We start from the raw sequence: 18,055 nt of genomic DNA, 5'->3' as shown, positions 1-18,055 counted from the left end.
TCCCACTCCTAGTTTATTTCCATATAAGCATAAGGAGGGGATGAACTCTAAGTGGTTAAGGATGTATATCTGCCTGTATCACTTGGGATTGGATTTAAATTGTTCCTTATTTTAGGGCAGAGTAAATATTTTTAACTTTCCCTCTGAAATAGACATCTGCAAACTTCTTATGTGGTCATGGGCCAGACTACTATAAAAATAGATGCATAAAGCTTCGTGCTACTGTGACTTATGTAGGAAGAAACTACGGGATTCTATACCACTCATCTGGATCCAAAACACACAGGGGAGACTTGGAATCCAGTTTGACCAAGGCCTCCCTGAAGAAAGCCAAGATAGCTGCCATTCATTTCGATTCAGTCCGGTCACTCCTTCGACCTGGCATTTAAGGAAAGGCAAGTTAGACAAACAGAGGAGAGGAAACCCCAGGGGGACTGGCCCTCCCAGTGTCTATGAACAGAGACTCCTCTCAGGCAACGGAGATGAATGTTACTCGTAACCACATCTTCCCCTGGAAGAATCTTTATGCCAAAATACAAGGTATTTCTTTCCAGTCTACAAGGACAATGTGAGGATTTCATATTCAGAATACTTGGAGAGGTGAGGCTTCGTTTCCAGAACTGAAAAATTGTCCAAAAAATTATTCATCAGTACTGGTTCAACGATTTGTTCTGCTCCTCTTACAGGAGAATGTCCTTCTATCCCCACGTCCATACATGTCAGGATGCTTACTGTCATTTCCAGTACTTGTAATCTGGCACTTTGCAACAGTACGCAGACAGATGACCTGAGTCTGTCTTCCACTTGAAGAACCTCAGCCAAGTCACTGTGCTGGCCTCTTAGTTTTAGTAACCCCAGTGATGAAACAGTATCAAGGATGCCTGCATGGCCTACCTCAGGGAGTTTCTATGAGGAACACAAGGAAAAATCTACATGATATTATTTAGAGCAGGGGAGTGCACGTGTGCGCGCGCACACGCGTGCGCACACACACACACACACACACAACTGATGTTGGTATAATGATTTCTACTGAAGCCTGCCTTCACCCCTGTAATGACAAGAACCTGTCCTATCTTCCTTGTTATCCTGAGTGTTTGGGAAGGGTAGACATTGAGTGGATGTCAACAACAATGATGAAAATGGAATTTACCACACCTTGCCCCATGGACACAATTCTGCCATGAATCCCAATCACGACCTGAGGACTTTTGATCGGAAAGGTTTGCGGTTAGTCTACTTCTGTAACAGAGTAGAAAGCTACCAAATCAGTTCCAAGTCTTTTCCATTACCTGTGGTAGCAACCTCCAGAAAGGCTATGACATTATACACCAGGCTTCTGGTAAAAACAACGGGAGTGATTTAAGGAAAACTGCATCAGGTATCTTGACAGCCCTGGACACGAAATCAGCACACAAATGTGTTATCTTAATAATGTGAAAGTCAAAGAGATTGAGGAAAAAGTAAACTCGATTAAAATATTCTTAACGGGGAGAAGACCTGGAAAACTTTCTTAATTAAATGTGCCTCCTCCTCTTTATCTTAACCCAGCCCTTTTCTAAAAGCAGCTTCCTGGATTCCTAAATATAGTATCAGCGGGAACTCCAAAGCAGCCGGGTGAGTCCTTCAAGGACTTTCCCTCATAAGCCTCTTTTTCATGGCTGAACAGGCCTGACCTAAGGTCTCATCTTAAAAGTCAGAGCCTTCCCTTTTCATGAAAGCCTGCTCTGTCTGATCGGTCTCCGATACACAGCAAAGATAAATAAGGTCACAGTTAAGTATGGGTCTCTAGTGTGAAGCCCATCCAGGGGTGGGGTGATTTTTCCTCTGCGTGGTCTGGCTGGGCAGCTACTACAGACACATGCTGATTATTTAAAGCCTGCTGAAGTGCCTGAAGCCTAGCTGGCCTTTCAGAAAAGCCTTCTAAGTACTCATTTTCCAAGGAGGAGTGGACTGAGTCAAAAATGCAAAACAAAAAGGAAGCAATGCTACAAAATCCCAGTTAAAATGCTGGAGTGAAAACTGGCTTGTTATAAAGCTGCACAGGGTTTAGGGACATCATGGAGTCCAAATCTCTCAATGTTATAAATAGTATTGAAATGAACCTTAGACCCAGAAAGGAAGGATGATTTTCCTAACGTCACTTGGGAAACCTCAGTCCTCAAGACCCTATAACCAGCAATCCCTGCTTTACACCAGGCTGGAGTCCTCCAGATGGTTAGCCTAAAATAATGCTAAACTACAGGCATCTGGAAACCCATGCTTGCACAACACCCAATATGAAACGTTTCCAAATCATCAGAAATTTGAATTAGAAAGTTAACAGAACAAAAAAACATTTGGGTGATTTCAGAGATTTCACACCATTTTTGTAAATGCTTTAATCTGGTGGAGAAATAATCAGAAAGTACAAAAGCAGCTTCTTATTCATCTTTGTAGCTCATGAAATAATAATTTGCCTCTGTCTCCTTTTATTTTTTGGCCTTTCTTAAACCTGGAAAAATGAAATTAAATTGGCTTATTTCACTTTGTTTTTAAAGACTTCCTTTTAGAATTTTTTTTGTTTTGTAATAATTAGATTTTTAATACTATTTTAATGCATAAGTCCAAAAAAACACATTTTTCTTTCCTAATTACCTTTTTTTTAAGTAGCTTTCTCTTCTCTGTAAATGTGTTGTTTCTAGATCATGTAAACTCTTTCTCATCTAGTTTTTAAAAATAAAGTCCATTCTTAAAGTTCAAATTGTGCAAATCTGTAATATTCATTCCAACAAATGCCTATCCCCTGGCTGTCCATCTGTCTGCCCATCATCCATCCACGTATCCATTCATAAATCCAACTGTCATTGATTTCCTTTCACTTCGCTGATTTACTTAAAAATGAGATTTTCTTTTTTTTAAGAGTTTGTTTATTTATTTGACAGAGAGATAGAAAGTGAACACAAGTAGGCAGAGCAGCAGGCAGAGAGAAAAGGAGAAGCAGGATCTCCGGTGAGCACAGAGCCAGCCCAACGTGGGGCTCGATCCCAGGACCCTGCAATCATAACCTGAGCCAGAGGCAGAGGCTTAAACTACAGAGCCACCCGGCATCCCTTAAAAATAAGATTCTTACAATTCTTTCCTCATAGTATTGTACCGAAATGAGAAGAACTTTGTAAACTGCATGGATCCTATAGACATTAATTGTTCTCTTATCTGGGTATGGATTTGCAATGAAATGCATGTCCGTATCAGCTGAATGAATGTTCGCTGTGTATTGGGACCCGCAAAATGAGAAAGTTTAGGTAAGAAGAAGATGTCTATATTTTTATTTCAAACAACAGTACTTTCTACAAGCCAAGCAGAGTTTCAGGTGATTTATAAGCACTTACCCATTTAATCCACGTAACAGCCTCATAAGAGAGGTACCACTACCAGCAGCTGGTAAATATATATATCCTATCTATTATATATAGAGAGAGATAGATAGATATGGTCCTATCTATTTGTAAATATACAGTCTTATCTATTTGGGGAAACCGAGGTACTGAGCACTAAAAAGAAATTGTCCAAGCTAACGGGTATGGGGATTCACAGTGCCTGGATCGATCGAATCCGACTCCCTGGGTGAGACTAATTGAAAAGCAAAGGCGGAGTGTCGGAACCCTGGGCCTCCTTTGCAGTTTCTTGGCTGAAAGCTGCCCGATTCGTACTGTGGCTCAAGGTTCTTATCTAGGGAATAGATGTTTAAAATGCAGACACCTGTAGTGGTCACGTACATGAACTCCTTTCCTTGCACGTAGTGTATGGATTAAACTCACACTAAAAACAGAGACGGAGCTTGGCGTGAGGTCTTTGGTCACTAGAGCATCTGGTCCCCAGATCTCCTTTCTCCTACTAAGGGGTCAGGAATAATCCTTTCATTCATCGTCTCAGGGTTTGCTGGCCAAACCCAACAAATGGGGTTAGAAATAACGGAACACGACTCAAACACAGGCAGTCTGGCTTGGAGGCATGTGATTTTTAAGCTATGATACTTAACTAAGTCCTTGCTACTTAGCTCTGGAGAGAGAAACTTCCAAACAGATAATACCTTAACTATGAGCCGGGATGAAATAAACATGCCTCGTGGTATTATCCTTCTGTATTCTTCTACAAGGGCAACCAAAAATAGGGTATCTCAACCTTTTTATCACAGCTAATTCCACCCCTTTGTAAAATACCATAATCCTGGGTACCTGAAAAATATTAGAATAAAATAATTCATTCTGACCTTATACCTTAACATTAGGTTATAGGGAAGGTCAGTGGTTGGCCTGTAAAAGTGCTTGTAAGTATTAGTGATATTTTCACTAAAATAAAATAGATCTCTAAATATAGTAGATACAGTTACTCTTTCGTGAATCTTAAATGTATCATAGACCATCTACTATTAATCTCATTCATCATTCCTCTCTGGATCTCACGTTGCTGCTCTCCCCCGTCCCAGTCTGATTCCCACCCACCCCCATGCTGGTCCATGTGTTTTGCACACAAGATGTCTTCTGTGCTGGGTCTGGGCATCCACCCTCCCCTCTGTCCACATTGCTCCATGAGCCCTCTGTACTCTATTCTTTGGCTTTTCATTTGAGGTGGCTTTTCTATTCCTGTCATTAAGTTCCAACTGTCTGCACACACTTCTAGAAGCGTGATTCATGATTTTCACAATTTCTATGATCTGGAAGCCAAATTTAAAGCACCATACCTAATAAGAGACAAATGATAAATGTGACCCTTATCCTCAATGGGATAATTAGCATATTTAGTAAGAGGAATTGGAAAGCCCTCGCAGCCAGGATATCCCAAAGTGAAAACAGGTAGGACTGAAACTCCCTTTGAGTCCTATTCTTACAGAATGAAAAGTCAGAGTGAAGGACTTATTATAAAGTCAGGATTTGGAAGAACAGGGAAATTCACATCTGAAGAGCTTTTCCAGTACAGCTCTGGAATCCAGAAACCCTCCATTTCTTCTCTGCAGTTGACACACTTGAAGAGGAATGTTCCTTGTTACATGTTTCCATGTTGGGATGTTCTCACAGTGGTGCACCCCTGTGAGCAACCACAGCTCAGACCAAAGGTCTTTTTGACCTAATCTTCAGAGGTATCTTGAGCTCATCTTTGTGGGGCCCTGCATAGGATTTGCTACTGAGTGAATAATACTACCAGAATTAACTGAAATTCTATGATTCTTCTAATGGAACCTTGTGTTCTATTGTGATTTCATTGTTATGTTTATTTTTGTTTCATTTTCTTTTAGTTTCCTTACAAAGTCTATTTAAAAGCCCCAACAAATCTCTGCTGATATGAGAGAAGAAAATGATGCTGTATCTGGACCTCGACTTGGGGAAGGGGGGGGCAGGATACAGGGAGATATTTCCAGGAAGCCAAGATGGAGGCAGAAAGCCTGAAATTAACCACTGACTCCCAAAGTCATTCACAGGCCTTTTTAATTTTTCAGGCTCTTGCCAAGACCTGAAGTACTGCCCTGTGTTTTTTGATTAAATATTTGATTATCTCTTAAAAGCTGGAGTGGGGAGTAGTTAATATTTATTGAATATCTATGGTAAATGTGGATATCACAGGTACCTCTTGTACATTTTCTGGTTTAATGGGGCTCCCAATATCCGAATAGAAGTTCCTAATCCCCACAGATGGGATTCAATTCTCTATTAAGTTCTTAGATCAAGGTAGACCTGTTACTTAATCTCTAACTGATAATGACAAGAAATAAAGTCTTAGATCACAGAAATACAGGGATTTTTAGAAACTGCATATTGTTGCCTGTATTTATTCTTAAGTAACCCAACTTGACAATTTTATTTGGTGAGGTCTATATATTAATATGCCAAGTTGAGGTCAGTATCTCACAACTATAATCCTCTAGAAGTGCCAGAGGGCAAAAGGAAATTGGTGACTTCCCTTTTTTCTTTTTTTATTATTAAAGTATCTGTTCTATGCCTTACATTCAATATAGTTTCTGACTCAAATTCATAATGACAAATATTAGAGAAATCCTTATCCACAGAGTTATTTAAATCTGTTCTGGAAATAAATAAACTGGAAACTGTTCAAGAAATAAATAAACTGTTCTGACCAATAAAACAAGATGCAACAAAAAAATATAGAAAAGGAGAGATAAAATTCATCATTACTTGATAATACCAAGAAAATCTGCTGAATTATTAGACTTATTAAAAGTTCAATTAAATACCTGCAAAAATAGTTAATTATATAAAGTGTGTAGCATTCCTCTATTACTTTAATAAACATTTTAAATGTATAATGGGAAAATGTCTGCAGATTACATGGACAAACTTTAAAACTGACCATTATATATGTTATAGCTACATGAAGATAACTAAAAAATTTCACTAAGAGAAAAGATCTAAATAATTAGAAGAATAAGGTTCTCTTAGAATGTTACCGAATGATTCTGTTGTTCACATGGAAAAACGGAAAAGCAGAACAGAGTACATTTTGAAAATCAAAAGTAGGGCACCTGGGTGGCTCAGTGGGTTAAGCCTCTGCCTTCAGCTCAGGTCATGATCCCAGGGTCCTGGGATCAAGCCTCACATCGGGCTCCCTAGTCAGCAGGGAGCCTGCTTCCCCCTCTCTCTCTGCCTGCCTCTCTGCTTACTTGTGATCTTTCTCTGTCAAATAAGTAAATAAAATCTTTAAAAAATAAAAAAAAAGAAAATCAAAAGTAATGAGAATGAGTTTGCTATAATAAAACCAAAGTAATTAAAATAATCAATTCATGAGGGAAAACTGGACGGGATATCAGTGGAACAAACTGGATAGCCCATAAGCAGATCTTAGAATAGAAAGGACTTCATATTAGAAAGGTGATGTAAAAATGTTCTCAGAAAGTGAGAATAGCACATGAAATCAATAAATGATGTTAGAAAGGAATCAATAAATGATGTTAGAAAAAACTGGGTTTAGAAAATACCACTTTGATCTTAGCCCAGTATTATATTACTAATAAATTATAGATGGGTTAGAGTTACATGCCCGAATTTTTTTTTCAAATTATATATTTAAAAAAACTAGAATAAAATACATGTGAATATGTCTGATATTCTCAGGCTTAGAAGTGATGGAAGACACTACAAGTAAACTACAAATCAATTAAATTCTAAATGCCTTAAAATAATCAAACTATAAAACAACTAGAATTAAATATTTTTGATTTCTAGATAAAAGAGACTTTCTCACATCTAAAACGATGAGGACATCACAAGCAAAAAGTTTGTCAATGGAAACACACATAAACTAAGAAAATAAAATCAAATTAACCCTTATATACATCGAATGACATACTTATGATGGCAAAAGTATTCTTTAACAAGTATGATTTATGTTATTGTCTTAATATATAAGGGGATTTTGTAACTTTTAAGCCATAACTAATAGATATGATCAGATAATTCACAAAGGAACAAATGCAGACTGGTACGAACATTTACAGTTTCAGCTAAAATTTGCAACACAGATTTTATTATTTATTTATTTGAAAGCAAGAGAGAGCATGAGTAGGCAGATGGGCAGAGGGAGAAGCAAACTCCCCCCTGAGCAGGGACCTGGATATGAAACTCAGTCCCAGGATCCTGGGATCATGACCTGAGCAGAAGGCTTAATGGACTAAAGCACCCAGGCACCCCAGGATAAACAAATTTTAAAATTTCAACTAGAAATAACTGACTATTACTCATTACAAACGTCAAGGTCATTAAAGACCAAGTGTTGACTGAGAAACTGTCACAGAATTGAGGAGACTGAGGGGCACAACTAAATTCAATGTGAGATCCTACGGCCGAGAAAATGACAATAGTGGAAAAACGGGTGAAACTGGGATAAGTTCTGCAAGTTTAGTTAAAAGTATGGCACTGCGGGTTAACGCCTCGGTTAACATGGGATTTAGCTTCTGTGATTTAGCTTCAAGAGGCTCAGAATAAAAATTCAATATTAAATTTTAAGTAAAATTGCAAAACGGAAAAGAGGAAGGAAGGATGAAAGGAAACAAAGAGCTCCGGCTCAGTCACAGGCCGGAAGAGTGGGACACGGACTCAGAAGTCCCCGGAAGAGAGCGGCGTAACGTTAACATTGACACGGCACGTTTGCAGCTTTGGATTTGTAAGGTCAAAACTTTAGGCTTTCTTATTTCCTCCTGGAAACACCGTCTGTAATTACATTAATTGTCACTAGATTATAGAGGGCACCTTATTACCAAGACAGACTCTTAAGTTTTGGCCTTTTTTTGCAGATGTGACTTAACTGAGCTAGCAGTATTGTGGTGTTTGCCTTTTAATAATTAAAACAACCAAAATGTAAATCTTAAAGATTAATATTAAACTTACAAAGGCTTACAAAGGAATCCATTAAAGAAAGTAAATATCTGGTTCAATTTGGTACTTTTCTCATACTACTTGACATTAAATTACCTGTTTTTCTTGTTGTTGTTGTTGTTTTTCTTTTTTTTTTTTTTTTTTTTTTAGCTTTTTTGCTATTTATGACCACAAAGAGAAAATCTTAGATGCTTTATCTCACTAGTTGCTGTGGTGTTTTTAGTGTATGTCTACTGCATTGCCTACAGCCATTCTGTCTTGTTCTGGAAGGAACATTTCAATTTTCTTCTGTACACCATGACTTTTTCAATCCATGCTATTTGGATGTGGCATTTGGCTCTAATTCTTGAAATTTCCCAAGGAAGAAAAACTATCCTTATCGAATTACCTGCACCTGGTTTTTCTGCTTTTTAATCCCCGCAGTTTAAGCAATTTACCAAAGACTGCAGAAGCCATCTAGCCTGAAATCCCATGTTTTTGATTATTTGTCCAAGCAGAAAGGAGCAGTATTCACATTCTATCACTCCAGATGAAATTCTCTACCTCTCAATGGTTTTGTTAGCTTATAATCAAACACTCAATAAACATAAATTTGCATACAGTGCTTTGGCAAAGAGGAAGCTTATATTTTCTGCTTTTGGATTTACATTCATTTTCCTGATATAGGTATTCCTACAATTTTAAGCTCATGTTCCAAAACACTTTCTAAGACAATATTCAAACTGAACACGATGTTCTATAAAGCTTTAACGTGGTCTCCTATCAAGTGACGACACAAGACTCAACAAGATGTGAAGGCATTTAAAAGTAATTGCGCGGAACTCTTTTATAAATAAAATTGTGCAAAAGGCTGATGAGAGAGGGAGGTGATATACCAAATCACATATCAATAATTATCCTCATCATCTCCATTGAAAGCCACATTTGATAATGTTGGAGAGACACTCAGAGAAAGTGAGAGTCAGACTAGCATTCTCAGGGTTGGGTACAGGCTGCAAGTGGTGTAATTTGAATAATGATTCGTCTCCCAAATTTGGACATCCGGTTTCACCATAAACACAGGAGTTCAGCTGTTTTAAGGAGATGGTACAGTTCCAGGCATAAATTTTTAAAAAAGGAAAATAATCACATATCCTCCATGTGATTCCAATCACTCCCATAACATATTTTGAAAACAGAAAGAAGCCAGATTCCAAAAACTTCACACCGTTTGATTCCATTGATAGATACTCTGGAATTGGCAAAAACTGAGGAACAAGGAGGAGATCAATGGCTGTAAAGGGCTAAGGGGAGAGAGGTGTTCACTATAGAAGGGTAGCACAAGAAAATTTTGAGGGGGTGATGGAACTGCTCTGTATCTTAATTTTGGTGCTGATTATACAACTGGTTGTATTGGTCAAAAGTAATAGAACTCTACACCACAAGGTGCATATTGACTCCAGGCAAATTAAACATAAATAAGTACATCTGAAATATTTGAAAATACCTTGCAGAATGACTATTTTTTCCATTTTTTTTAATGTTTTTAAATTTTTTTTATTGTGTTATGTTAGTCACCATACAATACATCATTTTTTTAAATTTTTATTTTTTTAAAGATTTTATTTATTTGCCAGAGATAGAGAGAGAGAGAGTACACACAAGCAGGCAGAGAGGCAGGCAGAGGCAGCAAGAGAAGCTGGCTCCCTGCCGAGCAAGGAGCCCAATGCAGGACTCCATCCCAGGACCTTGGGATCATGACCTGAGCTGAAGGCAGTGGCTTAACCAACTGAGCCACCCAGGCGTCCCATACATCATTAATTTTTGATGTAGTGTTCCATGATTCATTGTTTGTATATAACATCCAGTGCTCCTTGTAATACGTGCCCCCCTTAATACCCATCACCGGGCTCCCTTATGCCCCCACCCACCTCCCTTCTAAAACTCTCCATTTGTTTCCCAGAGTCCAAAGTCTCTCATGGCTTGTCTCCCACTTCAATTTCTCGCCCTACATTTTTCCCTTCTCCTAATGTCCTCCATGCTATTCCTTTATGTTCCACAAATAAGTGGAACCATATGGTAATTAACTTTTTAATGCGATTCTTTGGCAATTAAGAATAATTGGTAAAACAAAGGACTTGGCACCAGAAGACCAGCATTTGAGCCCTGACTCCTATAGTATTTGTTGCATGGCTTAAGAAAACATTTTAGGGATACCTGGGTGGCAAAGTCAGTTAAATGTCCAACTCTGGTTTTGGTTCAGATCATGATCTCAGGGTTGTGAGATCAAGCCCCATGCCAGGCTTCTCAGTGCTGGGTATGCTTGAGACTCTCTCTCTCCCTCTGCCCCTGCCCCACTGGCACCCTCTCTCTCTCTCTCAAATGAATAAACAAATCTTAAAAAAAAAATGTTAACTTCTCTGGGTCATTATATATTAAATAGGTATGAGGATGACTGACACTCTACTCACCCTATTATTATTTGGGAATTGAATAAATTAATGTATATAACATCCAATCATATATAACATTAAAATTATCAAATATTATATGAACATAAGGTTTATTAAAGAGACATAAAAAGTTTTAATTCTCTAAAGACTACACAATCTTAAATCCTTAAAGAACTTGTTTTCTGTTTCGAACCCTTGATTCAATATGCAGGTTATTCATTCTATGGTCGTTCCCTTCTGATCCACCAGCTGTGATCTATATATCAAAATTCTCTGTCACCTGTCAAGGTTCCCATGGGTTTCCCTTTCGTTTCTGTTATTTTACTGATACTGTTATCATACCCTTTACCTCAATTCACACTAAAAGGCAGCAGGATGGGAGTACTGAGCTATTGATAACTCAAAGTTATCCCCTTCTGAACAGAAAGCAAATGACCAAGAACCATCTGTGGAGCTTGAAGGGATTTGGGGAATTAAAGCAAATCCAGATCTCACATTGGAATGTCTTACTGGACTTTTTCCCTCAACATGTGTTGCTAATTAGCAGTGAGATCTGGAGTGGGGGCAGGTACTGAGAGGTACAATCAGAAACCGTGCCCAACTGTTCAGGAGTTTTGCTCAAGTCATACATTGGAAACTGCGGTGAAGAGTCTACGAAGCTGGCAGTTGCATGAATGGTTCCTGTGAATAACTTTACTCTATCGTGATCACCGTCTGCACTGCTCTAATTCTGAATCCGTTGGCGTCCCATTTTTCCAAGTTCAGAAAAAAGTTACTTCTGGAAGGATTGGTGGCTGCCACCACCTCCCCTCTGCCGCTCTCCAGTACTCCCTGCTAGCTTCTGTCTTTTGACTACAGGACTCTTTTTCTTCCAAATTCTTTCTCACTTTTTATTTTGTCTGATTTCTCATTTGAGAAGTTTGTTCTTCACTAATGATGCATGGGTCCCCAAACAAATGGTAAATGATGCATACGGACCAGACTCCATTTACTGGAATAAATAAAATACCAGTGAAATACCATCTGAATAAACTCCAAGGGAGTGATCCAATTATTTTGCACTTTGGAACTGTATTGAAATGATTATTCCTTAATGAGTAATAACATTTAAAGTGGTGCATCACTTTAGTCAACAAGCTGCATCTCAGAGATACAAGTATTTCATGTTTAATATAATTTATGAGATTATTCTTCTTTATCTTCATTTTAAAAATGGAAACATTGAGTTTCAGAAAGAATATCAGCATGGTTGCATGGAGACAAGATAGAGAATTGAATTCATACTCTAATGTCAAATCACATTCATTTCTGTTCTTTTTTATTTCTCCCTCAATCTCACTCTCTAAACCTACATTTGAGCTTTAGTCAAAGAAAACAAAATCAGTTCTCTCAAATTACCTTTGTAGCCTCTGACACAGGCCAGGGACACCCTCTGCTCTGCCCCAGTGCAATGATCCATCTGCCCCCACCACCTCCACCATGTAGACCAGGCAATGACTATGGATTTTTAGAGACTTGCACTGATTCACTTTAAAAAAAGGCCTCCAAAGGCATCACAAATCTATGAACTGAATAACAACCTTAGAAAAACTAAGTTGACGACACTGGCAAGACAGGAAGGGTATATCACTTGGTAATATAATACAATTTTCAACTAACAAAGAAAAGTTATCAAAGATTAGCAGTTGCAGAAGCCCAAACAATTTAAGACAACAGTAATATCCCTGTAGCCCATATCATCCATCTGACTTTCAGAAGGGAAGGAAATATTCACCCATTTTAGAGATAAAGATATTGTAGGTTACACACATGTGGGGTCACACTGTTAGAATGGAAAGAATTAAGGGCTAAAATTTGTGCCCTTCTATCCCAGTTCTAGGATCCTTCCACCAAACACTGCCTTCCCTAAAAGGGAAGCAAATTATAACTCAAAATCTGCATTAGTGAATCTTAATATTACTGGATTATTACTTTCAGAACCTACTATAAGCTTTAGATTTCTCCCACATATGATGTTCATATATACACAATTTTGCATATAATTTTGAGGGCTACACAGACCCCTGGGCTACAACAAAAAATAGGGACTCCACGGAAGAATCACTCCTCTGAGTAGAAATTACAGAAAACAATAAGATACTACTTATACTAATACTACTTATACTAAGATTTTAGCAAATGGACTTTTTTACTCTCGATTAGTCTTTATCCCTCAGTCTCCCACAGCCATGCATCCTATTTGCATAATCCTGCTTTCTTCATGTAGCTATTAATCAGCATGCTTTTAAATTATTTTAGATGGCTGATGCACATTTGAATTACAAATGCGGATTTTACCCTCAGGCATTTTCATAAGACCACGTCCTAAACAATGGAACTATGAACACTATGTCTACACTTTTTTGTATCTATCTTAGTGTCACATGTTACAGACATTCAACGTTTGTTGAACACAATTGTAGTTTTTCTTAAAAATTTACACAGTGTGTGGTCTCCTGCGTGGCTCAGTGGATTAGGCCTCTGCAGTCGGCTCAGGTCATGATCTCAGGGTCCTGGGATCCAGTCCCGCATCTGGCTCTCTGCTTGGTGGGGGGTCTGCTTCCTTCTCTCTCTCTCTCTCTGTCTGCCTCTCTGCCTACTTGTGATCTCCCTCTGTCGAATGAACAAATAAAATCTTTAAAAAAAAAAAAAAAAAGATTAACACAGTGTGTTATTCCCATAACAGTGTGAGAGCATCAATGTGTGGGTTCAAATAATAAGGTCTATAAGTGGTTACCATTTATTTTCATGATGAAGCCATATTCCAGTCTGTGATAAACTTGTACTTCTCTGCGGATCTCAAAGACCTCCAATATAAAAACATGCCTGAGAATAGCTAGCTCACACTGATGATGGAAACTATCCTTTCGGGAAATAAAAATAAAACTGAATTAAAGTTGGTGTTGATGTATGTCTAAATCCAAGAACAAATTAGAGCAAACTTCTGTTGACCAACACTCCATATTATGAATTTTTAAATTCTGTATTTTCCTAAAGAAAGTAAGAGGAAAACTAAGGGGGAGACAAGCCAGACAAGACTCTTAACTATAAGAAACAAACGGAGGGCTGCTGGAGGGGAGGTGAGTACAGGGACAGGGTAATTGAGTGATGGGCATTAAGGAGGGCATGTGATGTAATCAGCCCTGGGCATTATATGCAAATGATAAACCACTGACCTCTACCTCTGAAACGAATAATATACTATATGTTAATTAAATTGAATTTAAATTTTAAAAAATCACATTTTCCTGCTGTTTCAACGTCACCACTAAGAGGATGTGAACACCTGCCCAGGTGTCCAGGTGCACCAGTGTGATAAGACTGCCTTTGCCTCAAATTCCCCTTCTTGCCTTCCCCCCTTTGTGATATAGTGACATTACAGTACAGCAATGAAATTCTTTCCTGCTCTCTGCTTTGTACTCCACCCTGACTCACAACAAATGCACTTGCCCATGGGTCCTCTCTCTCTCCTTCTCCTCTCCCCAGCTGCTTAGTGGAGCCAGCTCCCTTGTTGTTCCCTGCTAACGGTCCCCATTTCATGTGGCGACTCGCTCTCTCTAGGACCAGCGAATTAAACACTTTGTTTCCTTGAACCTCTTCCCCATCCCCTCTCCTGGCCGCACCTGACTAACCATCGCAGGGAAGAATACAAAACACGGAGTTTCCTAAGATGCTCATCCCCTCTACTGGCAAGACCCGGAACTAACATGGAGTCCTGACTGGCCCCAGGCCTCTTGGAGGCTATGCTGTGCTGTTCTGGTAAGACACCCAGAACCTGCTGCTGAGGCCTTTCACCTCCTGAGCATCCACTCCACCCCCAAATCCTAGGCATGGCCCTGGAGTATTTCAATCACCACTGGTGTCTTTCTGGATAAAAACCCAGATATGTACAAGAAGAACTCACTCTAGAAAGGGGGAAAAGAAAGAAAAAGAGAGAGAAAGAAAAATGTGAAAGACACAAGCAGGAACAGAAGAGGGAAAAGTCATCTAAAGTAAAATCTCAATGTTTTTCAGTTTACATTCCATCTGAAATGCCAAGGATGAAATAAGGATAGTAACTGGCATTGTAGCCTAAAAAAAAAAGTTGTTCCTCTAGGATGTGTTAATCACTGAAACCAGAAATGGAAATAGCTGAATAGGCCATTTGTTTTTTCCTCAAGACAAGCCAGAAACATACCTTATAGTTTCCTTCCCAAAGTACACACAGTATTTATCATACACTGAATAGAACCATATGCCACAATAATTCACACTTTATAGACAAGACAGAGGTTAAAATTTTTGAAAAATGAACGAGGCTTACTGTGCTTCATTAAAACTTATTTTTTAAGAAGTGATGCATTATAAGGAAGGAAAATTTTATGGGACATATTATGGTTGAGTTCTCCACTAATAACAAGGCCTCTCAGATTCCGTCAAACATTATTGTCAATTATAGTTCAATGACAACTCACAGTTAGAAGAAAGCACATACTTGATTTTAGTAAGAGTGCTTTTACATATTCCCATAGTGTTTCATAATTTGCAAAATTGGATGCATCTAATTTTGATATCATAAATTTATAAGACCTAGCATATATGATCCTCACTTCGATGAGGAAGCAGGACCCACAGATACTAGATTATTAGCTAAAAGTTAAAAGCTTTACAGTGGCAAAACCATTGGATCATTCATTCAGTTTAAAAATATGTCAAGCTCACAGTATGTACTAAGAACTACAATGGGAACAAGGGATACAAAGAAGACATAGTCTTTGCCTTCCAGATGTTCATAGTCTTTGCCTTCCAGATGTTCTAAGTAATACACATAAGACTCTTATATCATGTCAGGTAGACTGCAGTAAATCCCCGCAAAGACTTCCAAAATAGCATGGAACTTATAGGAAAGTGAAAATGATATAAGAAATTATTTGAGTTTTTTCTACTCATAGGGAACTTGTCAAGGATAGAAAATAGGACTTACTCATTCTTATTCCTCTCAGAGCCTAGAACAGTCTATAAGTATTCAGCACATGTCGATTGGAAAGAGTAAATAAAGTGAAGGAATTGAGTTGGCTGCCCCCTATATTCCATTTATATGATGCAGCTAAAACTATACACTCTATACACTCTAGAAATAAGGAACAGGGATGAAAACTCACTGAGAACTATTCAGAAATGAGAACAGTGACTATAGTTGCATTACATATTTCTGAAAGGGATATTCAGCCTTTCAGTTCTTTCCACATAATGATTCAACATGTGTGTCATAATGTCCACTGGAGCTGGCACTGCAGAAATTCATCTTACACTTTATGGGTAAGGAGACCACCAGTTACAGGACAACTTCACACTAGGCATAGATTTCCGGGGAGATTTGAAAGATCTGGGATAGGACTGTTTGCAAAGCATTGCCAGAACCTTGAAATCGTTTTTACTAGGTCTATCAATGATCATGTTGCTCAAACCTGTATGCATAAAGAAGTTACTTCAGTTACTTAAGGTTCCTTAATCTAGCACCTGCAAAATAATTTTGGAAAATCAGAGTTAAGACACAATGGGGATCATGTTTTCATAAGACACGGTAAAGATTCTGATTCCACTTCTTCTATGTGTGGTGGGGGGAATGAAAGGGTTTCTCCACACCAACAAGCAATATCTGACACCAGTGAATGTCCTACAAATCAAATGCATCCCACAAGTTAAAGGCTCAATCCCACAATACTGCCCTCACTGTCCCCCATTTGAGGCATCAAGTCCAGGTTGTTACCTTTGCCTCTGACCCACTGGCTACAGACCAGAGTTTCCAAAGACCCCCTGCCTGCTCAGGTTCAATTAATTTGTTAGAGTGGCTCATAGAACTCAGAAAAAAAAAATGTACTTGTTAGATTACCAGTTTATTATCAAAGGATAGAACTCAGGAACAGCCAGATGCGTAGGCTAAGGTGTGAAGCTTCCAAACTCTCTTGCTCTGTTCCACTCTCCCCAACTTTCCCTGTGTTCATCAACCCAGAAGATCTCCAAATTCCATTCTCTGGATTTTTATGGAGGCTTTATTACAAAGGCATGACTAATTAAGTCACTGGCCACTGATGACTGACTGATTAAACCTCCAGCCCTTCTGTCTTCCCAGAAATCAGGGGGTAGGACTTGTCCCAACCCTCTAATCAAGGCTGATTATCCTGGCAACTGGCCCCTGTCATTTCATTGACATAATTCCATTTTGGTGGGAAGGGGCTTGTTACGCAAAACAAGACATCCATTTCACCTTTATGGATCTGAAGTGATTATAGGAACTGAGGACAACACACAAAATATTCTTTTTTCTTTTTTTTTTTTTTAAGATTTTATTTATGTGATGGAGAGAGATCACAAGTGGGCAGAGAGGCAGGCAGAGAGAGAGAGAGGAGGAAGCAGACTCCCTACAAGCAGAGAGCCTGATGCGGGACTCCATCCCAGAACCCTGAGATCATGACCTGAGCCAAAGGCAGAGGCTTAACCCACTGAGCCACCCAGGCGCCCCCACACAAAATATTCTAATAAAAGATGCTCCCATTGCCTTTATCAGTCAGGAAATCCCAAGGGTTTGGGGAACTTTAAGACCAAATTTTTTTTTTTTTAAAGATTTTATTTATTTATTTGACAGAGAGAGAAATCACAAGTAGGCGGAGAGTCAGGCAGAGAGAGAGAGAGAAGCAGGCTCCCGCTGAGCAAAGAGCCCGATGCGGGGCTCGATCCCAGGACACTGAGATCATGACCTGAGCCGAAGGCAGCGGCTTAATCCACTGAGCCACCCAGGCACCCCCTAAATTTTTTTTTAAAGACTTTTTATTTATTCATTTGAGAGACAGAGATCACAAGTAGGCAGAGAGGCAGGCAGAGAGAGAGAGAGAGGAGGAAACAGGCACTCTGCAGAGAGCCTGATGTGGGATTTGATCCCAGGTCCCTAGGATCATGACCTGAGCCAAAGGCAGAGGCTTTAACCCCCTGAGCCACCCAGGTGCCCCAAGACCAAATATTTAAAAAATAGACATTTCTTATAAATCATAATATCAGAAGTGGAATCTGATCTGAATGGTCATCAGTGTGTGGACTAAAAAAAAGTCTTTCCATTGCTTATGAAGAGTCCAGGCTTTCATCTTTCTGAACATAAATATGTAAAGTAGGATTTTTCTAGGACTGGTGATGGTTTTGACTTAAGTCATCCACATTGTTTCATTTTTGTCCTTATATAAAGTG

General features: G+C 38.9%; 1 protein-coding gene and 1 long non-coding RNA gene across 2 annotated transcripts in view; both read right to left on the bottom strand.

The window, feature by feature from the left end:
• The window catches only part of P3H2 (prolyl 3-hydroxylase 2), a 150,327-nt gene that overhangs the window by 57,634 nt on the left and 74,638 nt on the right, over window positions 1–18,055 (bottom strand).
• On the bottom strand, window positions 685–17,181 carry LOC116587236. The gene is made up of 3 exons (XR_004284356.1): window positions 16,315–17,181; window positions 12,376–12,378; window positions 685–695 (listed from the first exon to the last, which is right to left on the bottom strand). It is a non-coding gene; the product is annotated as an uncharacterized LOC116587236 (long non-coding RNA).

Source organism: Mustela erminea, chromosome 1, assembly GCF_009829155.1.
Source record: "Mustela erminea isolate mMusErm1 chromosome 1, mMusErm1.Pri, whole genome shotgun sequence".
Lineage (NCBI taxonomy): Eukaryota > Metazoa > Chordata > Mammalia > Carnivora > Mustelidae > Mustela > Mustela erminea.
Note: the sequence above shows the minus strand (reverse complement) of the source record. Positions and strands in the feature narration are given on the sequence as shown.